The sequence below is a fragment of the Python bivittatus genome, unplaced genomic scaffold (assembly GCF_059951505.1).
Source record: "Python bivittatus isolate LINGU-HERP-01145 unplaced genomic scaffold, Pbiv_v1 ctg000840_np1212, whole genome shotgun sequence".
Taxonomy (NCBI): domain Eukaryota; kingdom Metazoa; phylum Chordata; class Lepidosauria; order Squamata; family Pythonidae; genus Python; species Python bivittatus.
The window spans coordinates 14,570,002-14,590,928 of NW_028277113.1; positions in this window are offsets into that span (position 1 = coordinate 14,570,002).

Sequence of the window (20,927 nt, forward strand, 5' to 3'; positions counted from 1 at the left end):
TTGCTTAGATGGCTTGGGTTGAGATGTACAGGATGAAAATCAAATTGAGGGTATGGCCTTCCTCGTGGATAGGTTCATAGATAATTCAAAGACAAGAAAGCCATGAAATCCTGAACTGCACTTATCAGTGTAGCCTCAACATTAATTTTGAAGTCTGCAAGACCAAAAGTGATGGGATCTCTTAACACCTTGTCCAAAGCTACCTGAGTCAGTTCAGTCAGGCATTTTATTAGGCAATAGGGTAGTTATTATACAAACAATATTTCTCATTAAGTAGCACTATTGCCTGCAACGCATACTTCTAAATTGAAAAAAAAAATGCAGTCTTACCTGCCCTGCTTATAAGCATACACACATGCACATAGAAATATGACATCCCCGCATGAAATTTACTCTCCGAATTAATTGCTTTACATTGTTTATGGCAGGCCCTCAAGCAATGTCATCAACAATGCTGGCAGTGCCATAAATGAAGTGAATGTAGACTCAAGGAATGCCTGAATCAGATGTTTCATGTCTTTGAGGTTAGAGTTGTTAGGGTCATCAGTGCTCTTCAGCTTGATAATAACTTATTTCTCCCCCATCCATCTTTTTCCGGGTCTGCCCAGGTTGACATTTCTGGTACAAATAGCCTTTGTTATGGTTTACTCTTGCTTATTTTTGTTTGATCACTGAATAGCTAAGACCGCTATTCCAAGTGAATTATCAGTCCCCAATAATTCCTATTGGTGCTGAGTCAGAATGGGTGATAGGTGGGGATATACAACATAGTGGTTTTAAAAATAACTTGAGTGTGACTTTTACTTATTTCTTTTAAATGGTAACATAGCCTTTAAGCAACCAGACAGCCAAAAGCATCTGGAAACATTTTCATTTTCCATAAGGTCACTTCACTTATGTAACGATAATTCACAGAATCATGGGATCATCAAATTGGAAATACCTCAGAGGTCATTCCCTGAATTCCTTTATCCAGGTCACTAATAAAAAAATGTTGGACAGCAAAGGACCCAGGACAGAGTCTTGTGGCACTTGATTTGATACTGCTGTGTGGAGCCATTTATGAATACTTTCTTGGTATGGTCATTCAGCCAGTTATGATTGTAGCATAGTCCATATTTTCCCATGTTATTAATGAGAATATCATGAAAGACTTTCTTGAAGGCTCTTTTACTCATAGCATTTCCCCAATCTTTTAAGCTGCTAACTCAGTTAGAAAAGGAGATGAAATCAGTCTGACATGCCTTTTTCTGTGAAATCAAGCTGGCTCATGTTAATTGTCCTATTCCTATCCAAGTGCTCACAAATGTGTAATGTAATAATCTGCTCGAGATCTTGCGCAGTACAAAATTCCTCTTTCTGTATAAAATAAATCATACTTCAAAATTGTCAGTTTATAGCCACTACCCTTATTGAACATTTAGAGCCTTTCTCCAGTTGAATCTAATCATAGTGCAAGCATGCCCTGGTAACACCTGTTGCTTTCATGTCATTCCTTATCTCGTTCCCATCTGTAAGGATGAGGGAAAAAGCTCTGTCAGGGTCGAACCAGCCCCTCCTTTGGTTCTGAGGTATCCACGCCTGGGGGTGACCAGCGCCTGGGAAATTAGGTCCCTTTGTTGTTGCCACCCCCCCCCCCCTTCACTAGAAAACAGTTTCTCCTTCTACAACAGCCCTCTGGAGAACCAGGAGAGGATTGAAGGGGAAAGGAACCAAGGAAGGATTGAAGGCCAAATACCGAGGGGAAACCAAAATGAGTCAGGAGCTCAGCCAAGCTGAGGCAGATGATAGAAGGCCATCGGTCAGGACTGAAACAAAACATAAACTTTCTTAAAGCTACCCAAAGAAAGTAAGCTTCCACTCACATAACACACAGTTTAAATACAAAAAACCCAAGTGCAATTCTAACTAAACTAACTTTCAACCTTGCCTGAGGTCACCCTTCATCCAGTACTCCAGCCAACTTCTTCACCAAGCCCCACCAAACTCTTCCTGCCAAAACCTGACAGAACCCCCTCCTTTTCCTCTAATGGCTCTCAGGGGTCAGGTGCCTCCCTCTGGGCACATCAGGATGGCTTTTGATTAAGGGACAGCTGCTCCTCACTACAGCATCTGATTCCCAGCTTTAAGCCACAGTTAGCTGATTTCATGGTAGGGGTTTTTTTTGGGGGGGGTGTGTGTGTGTGCCTTCAATTCAGCTTTTGATTTTGGTGATTGCCCAGACTAGTTCCTACAGTTTTGTTGCCAAGGTTTTGGAAGTGCTTTGCCATTGCTTCCTTCCTAGGGCTGAGAGAGAGTGACTGGCCCAAGGTCACCCAGCTGGCTTTGTGCCTAAGGCGGGACTAGAACTCATGGTCTCCTGGTTTTTAACCTGATGCTTTAACCACTACACCAAACTGGCTCTCGTGGTAGTATTTCTCCCCTGTTTCAACACTGTCCAAGGGCAGCCTCAAGGTGTATAAACTCCATTGGTCTTTGTTACTCACTGTCCTGCTAGGAAGGCAGGTGATAGTAGTGGCTGGAAACACAAAATGGCAGCAGGATAAGGTTTGGCAACTGGGTGTCAAATCTCATGCCCATTTAATTTCTGCTGATTCGAGGATGGATAATTATCATTTCCACAAAGCAATGGGGAAAAGCCCTCTTATATGAAAGATAAACATATCATCAGAAATTTTTAGCACTGTAAGGCTGAAAGTGAACTTCATTGTTACCAATTGTGGGATCCCTTCATTGTATAAGCAAAAGCACTTTATCCTAAACAGTACTTTTATTCATAATACAATATCAGGAAAATTTTCATCAAGACAAGACATAACAAAGATTCATTATAACAGTCAGGGAGTTGAATTGCACAAATATTTTTCTGCCCTTGAAAAGCATATATAGCTAACAAAAGCACACAGATTTTCAAGTTGTTTTTTAGACCCAGATATTTATATTTACTTGTACAGAACAATGGGGCAGCAGATATTAGCAGGCAGCAAGGAAATAATTTTTAAAAAACCCTTGATTTTGCCATTTATGCAAATCAGCCTCCATTAATGGTATTGAGAGAGAGGTGTGGACAATATTTGTTGAAGCAAACAAAACTGATGCAGAAGTAGCCTAGACCTCACAAAATATAAACAAATATGAAAAAAAAATGTGAAAGAAGAGGATTTTTTTGTTGTTCTTTTGCAAACTTTTACAAATCTTAAATGATTTGTTGTGCAGCCCAGTATAAATTCATACATAGAGAATATCTCATTGAGTTCATCTTGGAAAGACAATTTCTTCCTTTTCTTCTGTCTCCTTCCCTCCCGCCCTTATTTCTTTCCTTCCTGTGTGTTCAAAGAAATACGACATGTTGATCTCAAAATAGTTTAGTGCAAGAAAAGCACTTGATGCATGCTGTATTTATAGGGCCCTGTCAGAGCTACAACAGGTACTGTGATTGTTATGGAAGGTTTTAAACCTGAAGGAGATGAGGTGTATTAGTGGGGGAGGAGAAGGGAATAGGCCTCCTTTATTTCCTCCCATTGTATCGAAGTAGGGGTATTGAATACCTTCTCCTGAGGAATTTAACCACATATCTGTGGTGGGAAAGTGGGTATAAGAAAAATGCCATGGGTATGGAGAGAATAGGGGAAAGGCCATATATTTCAAGAAAGAATATTGTTTACAAGGAGTGTTAATAGGTTTCAGGGGAAATGTTAATTTTTTTTCCTAGGCTGAAATAGCTACTGTAAGTTTTTAATGGTTAATCATTCATTCTTGAATTTTTATATTAAGCATTTCATATTACTTTATTGACTTAACTTTTATGCTCTTCTTCATTTTGACAGTAAAGAATGACCAGGCAATACTCTTTGAAAATTGGAGGCCATTTGCAGCTGCTCTCTGCTGAGAGAAGTGAATAATAGGGTGCCCTCAAGGAATTTCAAAGGTATCACTCAACAGAAACTTTTGTGTCTGAAGAAAACTAGACCATTTTATCATGGTAGGCATGCTGATATGTTTGCTTTAATAAAATGCCATATTTCTGCCTTTAATCTCTTGTCAAACAGCTATTAAAACCCCAAAGTATATGCGTGCAGCACATGTAAACACTTTGTGGTTTTCCGAAGTAGCCACAGAACATACCAATAAAGGCAGCAATTTGTGTTTGGTGAGCAGGCTATAATAATTTTCTTGAGTAATGGAAAGAAATAAGAATCTTTCCCCCTTCCCCACCACGTCAAACCAGAAAGCCAATTTGATTTAATTCAGTGATCCATGCAATTAAATGAGAGGGGGTGATGGTACAATGTGCACCTTATGAAAACCTTCCATGAGCTATAAAACAATGACCTTAAGAAATACTGCTTAGTTACAGATAGTAGCAGAAAATTGCCATTTACAAAACTAGTGTCAGGAGGTAATTATTTATGAGAGCCTATCCTAGGAGGCTCCCTTGTTTCTATACTGGGCCTCAATGTTTTTGATACTGCTGCAAATTCTTCTTATTCCTTTATCTTGCAAGGGGGAAAAATCCCCATGGGTCCTGCCCTGCTGAGTTTAATGGCAATGTTAACACTGATTTTAGTGAGTTGAAGATTTTCCTCCACCTATTGCCAGTTAAGGATGAGCCTGAAAATGATGCTTATGACTAATAGAGCAAATTACTTATGACTAGATAAAATTACTTATGACTAACAGAGCAAAGAGTCTCTTCTTTGTTTGGGGAGGCAGATAGAGGCTGGTTTTAGAAATAAAAACAGCAGCCATCTGCCTTGAGGGCCAAGGCATTCCAGGGGGAGCTATCTGCCTGTCAGGGCTGAGACCTAACCTGCTTCCCTATGACCTTCTTGGAGCTTGTTAACCATACATACCTGACTTAGGTGGATTTGCTAGGTTTATCCTGAATGTTGACATGGCAGCCTATCAGTCTGGTGATCATACTCTATCCTTTCACCAGTCTAACAAGCTACTTTTTTTTGCTATGCTATTTCCCCTGTGTCTTTCTACTTATAACGTCCCTTTGCCTTACTTTGTAATCATGAGTGAAAGGTTCTAGATAGCAGAGCTTTCCCTGGCTTACAATGTGGGAAAATGAGACAGACCATTGGTTCATCTACTTCAGTATGTATGGGCCATATAGAGCTTTCTAGATACTGCAGAACATCAACAACCTCACTACTGGTGATGTTGCCTGATGTTGCTGAGGGTGTTTCAGCAACAACTGGAGGAGTTCAGGTGTCCCACCTTGGGTTTAGTTAGGTCTACAGGGAATCAGAGAGGAGTCTGTTCCAATCCTATTTGAGGTGCCAGAGATTAAATGTTGAATTTTTTGCATGCATATCATGGGTTTGTCCCTCCGGTTATATATTTCTCTTCACCCAGCTGGTTAAAAACAATCCTGACTGTAAAAATCTAAGGGTCGGTACTGGAGAGAAATCTGTTCAATTAATAACAACTTATCTAATCCAACAAATTCAACCCAGTTCTTCTCATTCTATCTTTATTTCTCTGTTTATGTATACTGCAGTACTTGTATTCTGTAAAGAGGTGTGAAGTTTCCAGTTCTCACTGTGAAATAATGACTATTTTGATCTATATCCTAACTTTTAGCAGAAACTTTTTAGTATGAAGATCAAAGCAGGAATGCTGATCTGATCTGAAAGGTTTGAAGGGGAGCACCAGTTCATTGTGTCACTTTGCTTCGAAGGGGAGTTTTAGCTGAAGTTTCACTGAGTTCAAAACCCTTTTGAAGCTTCCTACACACTCACACACTATTTTTATAATACAATATAAATTTCATAATATAAATTGGTAGCCATAAAGCTACAATTACAGTTAAAGCTTTCTGTTACAGAAAATGAATTATAGACTAAATAGCAGCTTGAGTAAAAAAGCAAATTATCTGGGGGGAGGATTAAAAGTACTTCCTATGTTCTGTACTATATCTCGATGCAGCAGTTGTTTTAAAAATATATTCATAAACAGTAGAAAGAATCTGTAAAATAATAGTGAAAAAGCTGACAACCTCAAATGGACATATAAATAAATGTAGGCTATGATGGAGGAGTCAAGGAACCATATGCACAGTAGGAGAAGCCTCAGTTTTTTTATAACTTGTCTGAAACATTACAAAGAAATTAGTCTTGCTGGAATTAAATGACTTGAGTCTGAATAAATACTACTGGAGTTACATTGTTTGCACTTCATATCCATACTATCAAGACAAGCAGTAGCAATAACACTTTTCTTTCTGGAATGGCTATTTAGTTAGTATAATATAGTTTCATTTAGTTCACCGCATACAGTATGATGGAATGCTAATTATTCATTCAAATCAAAAGCAGCATCTGAGGGATATATGTTTTTAAGAGGAAATAATTTTACATTTCTTAGTGAAAATGTGACTACATCATCTAGTTTCATATAGCAATACAAGCTCTGGTGTTCATATAATATCTTTCTTTTTATCTTATAGTTCCAGTAGCTTTCCATAGAATAGCATATACAATTGCGCCAGAAATTCCATTAAGTTCAACACTTTATTGCACAATGCCTTATCTAAACTATTAATGGCATTTTTATGGACAGCAGTGTTGGGTTGGGAAAAAAACCTAATGACATACTAGTAACCAAAGAGTTGGAAGGAGCCATAATCTACTCTAACCTCTCTCTCTCTTTCTCCTCTCTAGTATTAGCCACCCCTTCTTTTATCAGTGACTTGAAACTCATTCAGGTCATTGATAAAAACATTGAACAGCATAGGACCCAGAACATTGCCCTGTAGCTCTCCGCTCAAAATGTCCCTCCAAACTGAAATGGTGTAATCAATGAGCACTTTTTGGGTGAGATCATTTAGCTAAACAACAGAAGTATCATCTAACCTATATTTTACTATTTTATGAAGGAGAATATAATGAGGCATTTTATTGAAGGCTTTGCTGAGATCCAGGTACATTATGTTTACTGTATCTTTATTGTGCAGGATTTGAGCCTGGCTTTAATTCATTCATTGGTAGAGAGAAAAAGAAAGGATAAAAAAGCAGTCTTCTTCAGAGGAGTGGCTATTCAGGTTTAAAATATTTTAACTGAAATATTAACTGGAACATTAGAAGTCTAATGTTTCTAATAGAGATATGTTCATTATTTTGAGACTTTTCATAACAAGGGAAAACATTTCTTACCTTAAATAATATTTGCATAGCAATAGATGAATTTCCAGCTCATGTCAATTATGCATGTATTTAATCATGTCCATTTTTATACCAGTGATTTTTTTTAAAAAACCTGCCCGCCCAAACTGATTTTCCCCAATATATATGTATTTTGTACAACTCTCTCCCTAACTTATGAAAGCTTTGCCTAACATTTACATTTTTGTTTCCAAGAAGAGCATTGCAGAGTATAGTTATCAGTCTTGAAACTAGAATTGTTAAATCCAGTTCTTCTCATTCCTTCAGCTGAAAATTCTCCATTTAAATTGGAAGCCACTAAAACTGTGCCTTCAAGCTGTTTTTCTTTATAATCCCAAGACTGCCTCTATTTGAGGCAAAACCAAGATGTACTTTCCATATCCAGTCCTCTCATTTTGAATCAGCTTTCTCAAATCCCTCACTTGTCACTTGTGCTACAGTTTCTAAAAGAAAGAACCTTATCAGATAGAGGTGGCCTGTACCTGTTTCCAGTGACTGGAATAGTCATTGCTATAACCTGCTATAATTTTTATTTCCAACCATTCCATGAGTGCAGTGACCCAATTTTAATTTAGCACGGAAGGGACACAATATTGCTTTACTACTATTGAAACCAACAAAACAGACGTGACAACAACTTCATTCTTGATCTGAAATGTTACAGGAAGTCTGAGTATCTTGTCATTCCAGACTCAAATATCCTCAGTAGCAAGGAGATCCTATGTCCAGTTTTGATACACTCTGCCTAGACAGGGACATTATAGCATTTGTGGTCCATGTCCTAGTAAAATTGCAACTGGATTACTGCAATACTTTATACATGGGGTTATCCTTAAAGATAATCTTGAAGTTGCAGCACTTATTAAGTTTATTAACTCGTATCAAATAATGATCTTTGGTTGCCTGTCAGCTGTTGGGCTAATTCCAGGCATTGATGTTAGTCTATAAAGCCATAAAGGGTGCAGGACCTAGATATTTCAAAGATTACCTTCTCCAATAGCACATCCTCTGTGCTAAAGTCAGCTGGGGAGGCCATGCTTGTGGTTCTGCTCATGGAGCTGTCTCAAGGCCACGGTTAGGTGAGGAATATAGCTTTCCAGGGACAGAGTTTTTGGTAATGGTGAGGAAGAAGTTGGACTCTTTATAAAAGTACAATGAATAATTATGCATTTTGGAAAAGGTCAGATGCCTTTTCTGCCAGTGTGCCCAGGTATGAGTCTCTTTTCTGAGGGAATTATACCTGCTCCAACAAGATAAAACTTTTCCCAAACCAAATTGCTATTTAATTTGTCTATTAAACATGAAACCTATTTTCATGTTTTTAATGGTTTTATTATTTTGTTTTATCATTAATTGCTTTTGATCAACAGTTTTTAGCGATCCTCTTAGTTGTCCTTAAGGAGAAAGAGCAATAGATGAATGAATGAGTCAGTGAATGAATGAATGAATGAATGAATGAATGAATGAATGAATGAACAACCAATGGTAAATGTATGCTGTCTAAATGCAACACACTCCCATGACCCCTGAGCTGAAGTTGGAATGAGACATGCGTTATTTGCACATCCTGCCAGAAAGGTTACCTCCTCTTCTGTATTTTGGTATAAATCACCGGTTGCAAAGCAGTAACCCTAAAGCAGCAATTCATGCCAGTAGGCAGCCTCCTATTACGGGTGCAATAATTCTGCTCTGTTTTTGTATATGGAGGACATGAATGAAGGAATTGCAGGAGATGTGTGTAGCACAAATAGTCACTTCTTAACTCAAAAAAAGCAGGATGTCATACAAACTTCAACAGGGACCCCATTCTATAGGTGGATGTTTTACATTTGCAAAGACTTCTAATGATTTAGTTAACTTCTTACACTGGGTTCAGTAAAGAACTCTAGCACAATAAGGAGTGTTGCCTCAGCTCTACCAGAATAGAGAAGCAGGCAATTCCTGAATACTGTTCAAGGCCCCCAGTCAGTCTCAATACAAAACAAAATGTGCTGCTTTAAAAATACACAACTTTCTATGAATTGATAATATAGCTTTCCAGGGACAGAGTTTTTGGTAACAGTGAGGAAAAAGTTGGACTCTTTATAAAAGTACAATTAATAATTATGCATTTTGGAAAAGGTCAGATGGGAAGAAGAACTGTTCTGGGGGAAATGTCTTTGAAGGTTTTGAGGAAAGAAAACTGGGGTGTCAATCAATGCAGTTGTTCTGCATTTTTCAGGTTTGCATAGAGTCCTTGTGTACAAGGACTTCTGGGGATTGCCTTTAGCTCTTCAGAGGTAAAGAAATGCAATCTCATAAAATGAATGAATGTTTATTGTGACAATCTCAAAGCATTGCAACCCATTAATTATTTAGTAATGTATTTAGTACATTTTTGGGCCCATACATGGCAAAAAAAAAAACATTCACAAAGATTTGCTGCTGAAGCTCAAGGGTCATATATGGTTTTACCTGTATCTTTACATTACAATAGCCCAGAGCAGGCAGACTGAATATTTAGTGATTAATTCAGTAATCTTCTTGACTAGGAATTTGAATCCAGGTACCTGAGATCCTAATCTGGTTTTTGACCATTGAACCACCTTGGCTGTAGCCAAAATTCTGTGAGACTTTATAAGAGGGTTTTCAGTATGGTGTTCAAAGGATCTTTTAACCAGAACAGGTCTGCTTTGCTTATATAAACAGAAAGATGACAACAACAACAACAACAATAATAGTAGTAGTAGTACCTGGCAAGTGCATAGATCTGAAATAGAGAAAGAAACATGTTGAACTATTTAAGGTGACCTTGGAAATGTGTATGTCAATTAGCAAGCATTACAATAATACCTTTTTGCCCTTTCTGAACTTTATAGCTGGATGCTCATGTGAATGCATTATCTCTACTAAAAATATGTGTACGTGGTTTTTAAAACTCTTATCAGATTTAGCAAAATGAAATTAGTCTAGAATGAAATACGGTAGGAAGGAAATCAACTCCTTGAAAATCAATGAATCTGCTATATTAACTCAAGTGCAAAGGTTACAGTGGAAGGGATGTTCAGTTACTAATCTCAGTGGGCAAATTTGACTTTTCATAGTTATAGTCAAAGTAGGTTTTACTCAACTCATGCAGTTTATGCTTTTTCAAATCTCCTTTTCCCATTATGGGCAGAGACCTTGATATAAATGTGAAGATTTCCACCTCAGTCTCCATTATTTTATTCTACCCTATTATACTATTGGTGTGAGAAAGATATGACATAGTTCACACATACATACACATCATTTGATTTCTTATCACCTGTGAAAAGAAGGTTTAGACCCTTGTGGAATCTCTACAGCACAGCTTTTCCGTAATCTTTGTTAGGATTGGCCCAATACAGGTAGTAAGTCCTCAGGTTACAATGGCAACTGGGACCGGAATTTCCATCGCTAAATGATATATTCATAAAGCATGATGTCATGTGACCACATTGCTTAGCTATGGCAATCCTGGCAGTCCCGGTTGCCACTGTAACCCAGAGACTGTGGGTTGTTAAGAGAGGACCTCACACAACTGGAGTCCTAGGCAAGCAGGCAAGAGCTACAGGTGGGTGGGTGCTACTAAGCAAGGGTGGACCAACAGTGGTCATGGGTGGGCTGGCAGGGAGCTCTTGAGTGTGGGGGGTTGCTATGGAATATGAGATTCCTGGGATCTCTCATACTCCATAGCAGGGCTCCTTGGGACAAAAAGTGGCAGGAGTGACTTACAGGAGCAACCTGTGACCTTCCCTGCCAGCTTCCTCACTGACTTTGCTTGTGGGAAGCCAGCAGGGAAGGTTGCAAATGGTGATCATGTGACTGTGGCTCGCTGCAACGTTGTAATTATGAGCTGGCCACCCAAGAATCCAAATCACAATCATGTGACCACAGGAATGCTGCAATGGCAGTTGTAAGGCCCCCTCGTTCAGTGCCGTTGTAACGCTGAACGGTCACTGAATGAGTGGCCATAACCCAAGAACTACCTGTATATTTTGCCACTTGTGGCAAAAGAAAGATGACGTTGCCTTCCATTTCACAAACATAATCAGTTAATATTCCATAGGCATCCACATAGGTTACGTGATTATGCCCCCATGCCAAAAAAAAAAGTTTCATAGCATCACAATGCAGTCACTACCCGTTCATACTTGTGCTGCAACACTGCTTGCATATTGATAAAGGATGGAGTTTGTTTTACAAAGCATGTTTCATCTCTTGTCCCCACCCCTCCCCTCGTTGTTTCTGTGGGCTTGGCTGCAGACTCTTATTTCAACACTGGTGCAAACCACTTTGTAGAAATCTATAATGGCAAAGCCGAGCACCGTACAGTAGATATTTAAATTCGGGGCATACATTTATGCAACAGAGCTTCTGCATAAATATATCATTTCATTGTTTCTTAGCCCTTTTTCAGATGTCATATTGAAAACACTTTCTAATACCTGAACTATATAGAACTTGAGCAATTCCTTTTCAGTCAACATGAAAATAATCTTCTATAGGTATTAGTACAAAGAATACAACTGTATCTTACCTGAAGGTGGTGAGGTGCCTAAGAATGCCTCTGCGTTAGAGTTTGTGATGCAAGCCTATCAATTTATGTAGAGTAAAATAAATTTGAAAGGAGAAACAGACCTTTCACTTGAGCAAAAATGGCCTTGCTTATTGTGGTTTATGATGATTTTAATCCAACACTATATGCTTCCATTAATGTAATTCTGAAGCTTTGTAGGAAGAGACCAATTAATTTGGAATCATCCACAGACTGTACCACTTTTTCAGTGTGCCAAGATGCAGGTTTAATGGCTTATGGCAATAGGACATAATTTAATGAATTGAAATGCATGCCACTCATAATGGTATCTAGGCAAAAAGTAGTTCCACTTCATGTCTATGGAAAAAGTTTTATAGAAGTGTTCTTTCCTTTGTTTGCTAGCTTAAGGACCTAGAAAGAGTATTAGGAAAAAGGTAGTGCACTGGTCTTTGAAATCATCTATAATATGAAATAGATATCACAATATTATTAAATCTTTAAAGAAAGCCAGTTTCTTTTAAAAATATATTTATTATATAAAACTACTTATAGGTATTTGTTGCAGGAGGTAGGAAAGATCTGCTAATATTTCTTGCAATGATATGAACATCCTTCTAATCTTCTGGGGAAGAGCAGTAATTATTCAGTTTAATCCACATCACTGAAATCAAGATAGTCATGAGATAACTTGTGTAACTTTTATAAATAGGTATGGGCATTCTAGGCTAACACTGAATATCTCAAATGAATGCGAGGAAGAGTTCTGTAAAATATGCATCTTATTGGAAAGAGAATCAATCTGGTCTAGTAGCTAGAATGTAGAGTCTACATATGGAAAATGTACACTGATATTTCTCTTCCATGCATCTAGAAATAACAAGGATTTGCTTAATGAAAGGGTGGCATATCAATTAAACATGTGTAGTTTGCATTTTTTTTTTTTAAAAAAAGCAGCTCTTCCAGCATAGCTACCGTTTATGTGTAGAACTGGAATTAATTTTTTCTGCAAAAGTGACCATTTAAGGAATGTAAACCCGACTATATATTGTTTATTTGTTTGTTTGTTTATTTATTTATTTATAGGACTTATATGGATGTCTATCTCACATGATGACTCTACGTGGCTCACAACAATCCATAAAAAACATAGTTAAAAACAAAAGTACCTGTTCCCCCCAGGTGCCAGACCAATCATCCTCACTGCTGAACCCCATGCTTGGGGGAAGAGCCAGGTCTTCACAGCCCTCAGGAAGGCTAAAAGGGTGGGAATCCCTTGGATTCCAGGTGGGAGGCTATTCTAAAGTGCTGAGGCAGCATAACTGTATGTTCCAGGGATTTTTTGAAAAGATATTTTTATTGTTAGTGAAATAAAAAGGAAAAAAAGATCCACATTAGATAGTGACAGCAGAATATAACAAAGAAAAACAACTACTAAACCTAAATAAAAACATTATGGGAAAACTTTCTAGTGATACCTTTTCCCTTCCCTTTCATTTGTTTCCCCCAACTGCTGACCATAGCCTAGATATTTACACTTTAAATTGAACATTGAAGATATTTTCCAGGGACCTGATAAATCATCTGGTTTGTTTGCATTTTGTCTGTCAGGACCTGAAAAACTGGCTCTTAGACATTACATGGCTGAGAAACTGAATGTAGAATTGTGGGTCACAGATTATGTAGCCCTACTATAATTTATCTATTTAGTTTTTCAAATTCTGGATATCATCATCTTGCTTAAATTGAAATCTCAGAGGTGCTAGATCAAGGATTTTCGGATTTGATCCTAGACCCTATTGAGAAGGCATGTAATGACAACAAATGTGGTACAGTGAGAACAGACAACAGTTGTCATTGATAGAATCATAATATGATTGTATGAGAGAAACATTTATTTTGTTTTAACAAAAAATCATTAATTCATTGGTCATTATTTTCTTCTTCATCATCATCATCTAAACAGTATCTCGTAATAATCTGTAACCCTTCCAACACACCTCCAGCTATTTTCCTACAAATCCTCTCTAATTATCTGAGGAAAAGCAACTTAATGGGGAGGAATCATAAAGTTTTAGAGGTATATGGAGCAGCATTAAGACATAGTGCTTAGTCTAAAACCACACGTTTGAGAAACTCTGTTAGTATTCTATGACCTCAGATGCTCACATAATGAATGAATGAATGAGTGTGTGTGTGTGTGTGTGTACTTTAAGATGAAACCTCCAAGATAGGAATAACTTCCTAGTTAAGGATTAATCTTTAGTGCTATTAAGAAAAAAAAAATGAAAGCCAGATTTGATAGCATAGCAAAGTGTCTGTGTAAATGTCTGCTTTTCCTTTCTTTCTCTACTTAATCTTCACTTCACAGGTTACAATACATTTCAACATGCACTTGGGCCTTCTTTTAATTTACAGTTTATTGGCTCCTCATATTCAAATACACATCCAGAAACTTGTACTGTTAAGAAGTAATAGTTTTCATTGATATGAAGTGGATTCCTAATTCACCAGGCAGAAAAAAGAAATCTATAGTAACATACATGTGCAAAGATCTCATAAATATGAAAGTCCCAGAGACCTTCCGGCAAATATTTGATAGACGGGTATTTTGAATGAGTATGTGTAGTTGACTTTTTAACCCTCATAATCATGAATGCCGAACACCCAAAACTTTTTTCAGGAGCATTATCTATCTGTAATCTTTTTTTCCTTCAGCCAGATGGACTTTCTACTTCATACAGTAGTTACAGGAAAAGAGAGGGACATTTCAAAATGTTTATATAGACCAGTCTTCTCTAATCTGGAGCCTTGCAGATGTGCTTCTCATGGTGTCTGTAGAAAGGAATTTGGGGGAAACTGATAAGAGAATGTGATTATACCTGGCTATAGTATACAACATTTCCCCTTTTGGCTTAGTAGTAACTTATTTAATATGCATCATCCTATTTTGCCATTCCTGTTAAGTTAAATATATATTGTCATTTTTACCTATCCTGAGATAATTACAAGGCTTCCCATGTGCTGGTCCGTGGATGTTGCAGGGGGAGGCAAATGACTACATGTGCAGCATAACACTATGTAAATGACAGAGTTTATGTACTTGTATTGGATGTCACAGTATGACAGATGCAAATTATATAACTGAATCATCTACATGATGATGTCATGAAAGTCGTGTTGTCAAATTGATATCATCATGTTTTGTAATGGAAGGCTACGGCCTCCATAAAAATACTGTAATTTGCATCAATTTGTTTCATTCTTCTTCCAAATTTCCCCTTTCTTAACCTACCTCAGCCAATGTTTATTGAACTCCATGAGTTGTCAAGGCGGTATTTGTAAGTGGAATTTAACTGTATGTGAGCTGTACAAATGTAATAATATTAGCCAACTCTTGTTTAATTTTGAAAGCTCCATTCTTGACACCACAGCTCATAAAGGATAGTTCAGGCTGAATTATCCATTATTGCTCCCAAAGTCTACAATTAAACTATCGATCAAAGCTGGCAGAGAGAAAGAAAAGGCTCAAGCGGGCTGGGTGCTGAGACACCAGTGATTATGTCAGACACATAGCCTTCAGCTAATCCTCTCAGTTACAACTGTATTGGGTGGAATCCTGATTATGTATTGCGCTTATGCAGCTTTAATAGGATGGGTCTCATGAAATTTGCAGCTTCCAGTTTTGCGCAGGGATATTGGGAGCTTAACAGGTTCAGTTCCATGGGGAATCAGCACTGGCTCGTCGACTTCTTCAGACACAGCAAAATGCATCTTTTCTGGGGAATTCCACAATAAAATGACTGTTATTTATCATTACAAACCTCTTTATCATTTAGTCAATAAAAGGCCTCTCTCCCTCACTTTTTTTTTCCTGTGGTGTGCTCAGAGTCAGAAATCTGTATTAGTCTCTACTGGCCTCAAGGCAGGAGATGTCAAAAGCTAAATCATGATCTGCCCTGGCTTTCTGGCTAAATTGTGTATGAAGGCCTGAGGCAAAAAGGTGCACATGCTCATTATTTGAAACAGAATGATTTCACCCCCCCTTTCTTTTTCTTTTCTTTTCCCCTTTTTAAAAAAGATATTGAGACATATATGGTAACAAGAATACAGTATATATGCTCCTCCAAAGTATCAACCTCAGGAAGAAATAAAAAGCAAAACAATAGCCCAACCTGGGCTAAATATACAACTCTCTGCATTTTTCAAATGGCAAAAGAGAAAAGGGATAATATCAGGAAATGATCTCCTTTAACCTTTCTAGGTACTCAGAGTGTACATACTTGGAATATCTAGGGAAAAACTCATATCATTTTCACCTATGGTGAAAAATCAGTGCACCCCATAAACCTTGGGTTGCTGCCATCCTACAGCTATTGTATTCCCAATGCTGGGAGAGCTCCAACACCAAAACTTGCAAGTGTTGTTAGAGGTTAAGCACAGTTCTCTCTGTAGCTGACTGTTGGCACATTATTGCTCATTTGCTCTGTAAGATGACTATTGTTCATTTGTCACATGTATCTGATTGGACAACATCAGTTGCATCAGTGATGATGTAATTCAGTCCATCATTTCTCCCTCTGCCCAATACATTTTCTTTACTAGTACGATTCTTTACATTTTTTTTGGTTTTCATTTGAATTTTTGTGGCTTTTCAGATTTAGCTCTTATCTGCCTACCTACAGTGGTAGACAGTATTGTGATTTTAAGATCAATCATCCTTTCTTCATGTCTGTGATCATTGGGATGCTTGCCATAGAAATCCTTTCCTTTCCTTTCCTTTCCTTTCCTTTCCTTTCCTTTCCTTTCCTTTCCTTTCCTTTCCTTTCCTTTCCTTTCCTTTCCTTTCCTTTCCTTTCCTTTCCTTTCCTTTCCTACCTTAGCCCAAAGTCAGTCCTATTGCTTTTCTGGCACATGTTATCTGAAATATATATATTGAACTATATACTGTATACTGGAAGAAAGATTCTTCATAGTACCGAGTAACACTGGAGCATCATCCCTTTGCTTCCCTCTGCCATTTTGTTTTGTGATGTTTTGTGGGGATTTGTTCTATTAACAACTGACTCTGAGAGGGTGCTTCCCCTTCAGGTGAACCATGGAGATCAATAGTTTATACTATCTAAATGGCAGATAATTGTAGTGAGGACATATGAAGAAAACATTGGTTATCAGGGACTCCTTTGCAGTGGTTGGGAGGGGCAAGCTTCCCAATTTGAAAGAACCAGCCCTGAGTAATGCTAGGGAATGGTAAATGCATTGTTTTAGAGTCAGATGCCATTTTGTCTGCAGAGAAATAATTTAAAGAACAACTATACATCAGAATTAGTTGTATCTAATTGAACAGTCTACAATAAATTAATTATCAAAAAGTTGTGCTGCATTATGTGAGATATAAGACATTCCCCTCCCCATAACCTGGTATATTGAGAAAAGTTGAAAATGTACAGCATCAGTGTTTAATTAATTTTAACAGACTAAAACAGCTATCCTTGATAATTATTTATTCTTCTATCAAAACTATGATTTAAAATATATTTCTAGAAGGAAGCTGCAAATAACATTGTTATCTTAAGAGCGGTCTTGCCCTCTTTCACTAACGTCTTTAATATTACCTTCTAAGATTCTGATATGATGGTTAATTCATGATGTAACAACAAAATACATGTTTAGCTACAGAACCATTGTTTTTACTCAGATGAAGTGGCTAAAATAATCATATGGCAGGCAGCTAATGATAATTTGTGGAAAGAATATGAGGAAATTGAGGGTGGAATGAAAAGTAACAACTCTAATATTATAAATTGCCAAGAGATGGCAGTACTGATGTGCTATAAGCTCTGACATGTTCTTTAGCATATGTTCTTTCAGTTCAGTTGGTGGGTAGTTGTTATAAAAAAAAGTTGTATTGCTGTTGTTCATGATCTGGAAGCCTGTGGTGAATATCTGTCAGTGTGCTTTAAGCATTATGGTGGAACTGAATTTTTGACTACTGAAGGAGTCCCTCCAATTGAAATTTACCACCAAATGCAGGTTGTTTATAGTGATGTTTGTATTGATGGGAATGTTGTGTGACATTGGGGCAAAAATGTATTTATTTAACCATAAAGATAGTGAACTGGAAAATGCTAATTTGTGTTAGCTAAAAATGAAGTGGGTGACCTGTGACAGCAACTGATGAGTTTCACATGAGAAAAGTTGATGAACTGATTAAGGGCAACTGGTGGATCACTCAAAGGGAAATTATTGTCAAGCTTAGCATTTCATAGGAATGTGTGGGTCACATTATTGATGTTCTTCAATATCAGAAGGTTTGTGGAAGACAGATTTCTTGCATGCTGACAGTTGATGAAAGCTTGAAAAACTACAATTTGCCAGCAATTGTTGTCATGCTACCAGACTGAAAATGAAGAATTTCTTCACAACATTATGACAGCTGACAAAACATGGGCTCATCATTATGACCCATAAATGAAGCAATAGTCCATAGAATGTAATCACAAAGTTTTACCTACAGGAAAAAAAAAAATTCAAAACCCAGGAAAACTCATGGCTACAATGTTTTGAGAAACAGTTATTCCATGGACACCCTTGAACCTGGCACTAGTATCAACTCAAAGTGTTTCATTGCAACACTCACAAGTTTGAAACAATGATTAAGCAGAGTTTGAAAACACAATAAGGTGATTTTGCTGCGACTTGACAATGCTAGGCCTCATACCTCATGAGCTACTCAAGAGACAATTGTGAAGTTCGATCTCACTGTGTTACCCAATTGCAACTTCCAATTTTCCCCAAAATGAAACTGATGAATACATGAACTATAAATGTTGTTTACAGTCACATTTGGGATAATATTCCATTTCTAAGCTCTGGGATTGAAAATTTACATTTGGAATTTTCAAAATGATTAATTTCTCTCTACTCCTTTCTCTCTAAGAAATTCATCTAGGCTTGTAAGAATTAGGTCAGGTTGCATTTATCTACTATTCATAAAAGATTCCAGGAACTGTGACATTTAGGCTTGGATAAGAAGATTTGGGCACAACATTACTCCAACATTGGTGCAGGAGGAATGAATGAATGAATGAATGAATGAATGAATGAATGAATGAATGAATGAATGAATGAAGAAACTACTGATGAGAAATGAATTGCAACATGACATTAGCTAGAATCATGAATGTAAAGAGGGTAGGCTCTGCAGGTTTATACCAAAGTCTGTTCCTACAGCTTTAATTACCATTGTAGTACTGCTGACATAAATGTTCAAGCAGATATCTATTTTTTGTACTGTATGCAGAAAGTATGTATATAAATTTTTAGTGATAACAAAATACAGTTTATCTTCCATCTGAGATATAATTAAATTCATGACACCAGTTTTAATACCATAGGGTACCTCACAATAGCATATATACAGAGAATGAAGAATACAGTACCAAGATACTATCTTATGCAATCTTATTACAGCCTATTTCAGCTTAAGGTTAGTATTCATTCAATTTTTGGTATATATAATATAATGTAATATTTCTTTTTCAAAGGCAGACATCACTTCCACAGTAAAGGGATTACTGTTTCTTCATATTAATATGCTTTATAAAAGAAGTAGTCGCATAGAAAACATTTATTTGGTATTGCTTCTTATGTGATATTTTATTACTTCCTTGTTTAATATTGGGATACAACAGTGGATCTTTGTTTTTTAAAAGCATCCTAAATTTTAAATGATTTTATGAAGAACAAAATTGAACTTTGCTTAAGAATGCAACACTTTTTCTCATTTCATTTTCTTTCCCTTCCTCTAATTCCTAGCCCTTTAAATACCTACTTCATACTGGGATTGTTACATATACCCCCCCCCCCCAAAAGCCCATAAAGCTCTCTATGGAGATATCAGGGTAGAGTTAATCAAAAGGTGTTTGTTCAATATTGAATTTTAGAGAAAGCCACCAACATTTTTTTGAATAGTAGAATCCTAATATTGTTTTACTGTTTGGAGTAAAGAGGTGTAGAGAAGAAGCAGTAGTATGAATTAGTGCCATACTGCCTTGCAATCTGAACAGTATGGAATTTCTAACTGTCCTGGCTTATTCACACATGTAAGTCATTATTACATACTTTGGTTTCTCTTCAGATTGTATAGATCATATAATTATATGCTACATAAAGTGATGCACCTTGACATATAAGATAAGTTGAGGAGTTGCTTTTTGAATGTGCAGACCTAATGTATGGATACCAAAGTATACAGTATGTATCTGTATAGTATAGCAGTTTTTGCAACATTTCTGGTTCACAAGATTCAGAACATAAAAGCAGGGCCTTTTGTTTGCTTTTTGCTTTTTTCACAGTGGACGGTGACTAGGTCTCTTAGGTGATGAGCAGGGTAGAAGGATGATAGGTTGATTACCCTGCTGTTGTGTTTATTGGGCTGTGCTGATGCATCTTTCACAGTTTTTACTATCATAGTTCAGCGTTGCTGTGGAGAACAAGCAAGACCCATAAAGATGACATGTTTGCCATCCTGCTCCCTGACGGGACTTCAATGTATTACCTGGATCTAATTATCTCATCTCCAGCTGACAGAGAGGCTACCATGGAACATTTCCCAACACTGGGGGGCTCAGCAAAGCTTCCAATGGGCTGTCTAATATAATGATATATTTTTGGACCTCTTGCTCATTGGATGAACAAGCAGAGGTAAATCATGTATTGACCTTCAAGCATTTATAAACTGTGGAACATCACATTCTCATCAGAGCCATAGGGGCAGTAAACTATAGTTCCTCTGCTGTGAAACATGGTTTTAGTTATGCACTGTGTTACTAGGGTTTGTGCCTAAACAACTATACATCATTTGTGGCACTTGTCGCCTTCTTTATTGAAAGGCAAAACAAAGAGTTGAGGACAAAAATCATTACTACTTTAGCAATTTTTCACAAAATGGTTTTGTTTTGTACTTGACATACAGATGGGACACAGTACCACAGTATGAATGATGTATGGCACTGTGACAAATTTCATTTCCTTTATAAAGCAAGGATCAGAAGAGTAGACCAATGTGGAGGAACAGATTGCATGGGGCTGCTTTAATATTAGTTAGAAGAATGAGTAGACAGACAGACAGACAGACAGACATGCAAGGTTTAATCAGCTTATTTAGTCGGTCAGTTAGAGTTTAGCTGTTACATCAGTTCTGCCCAAGTTTAATT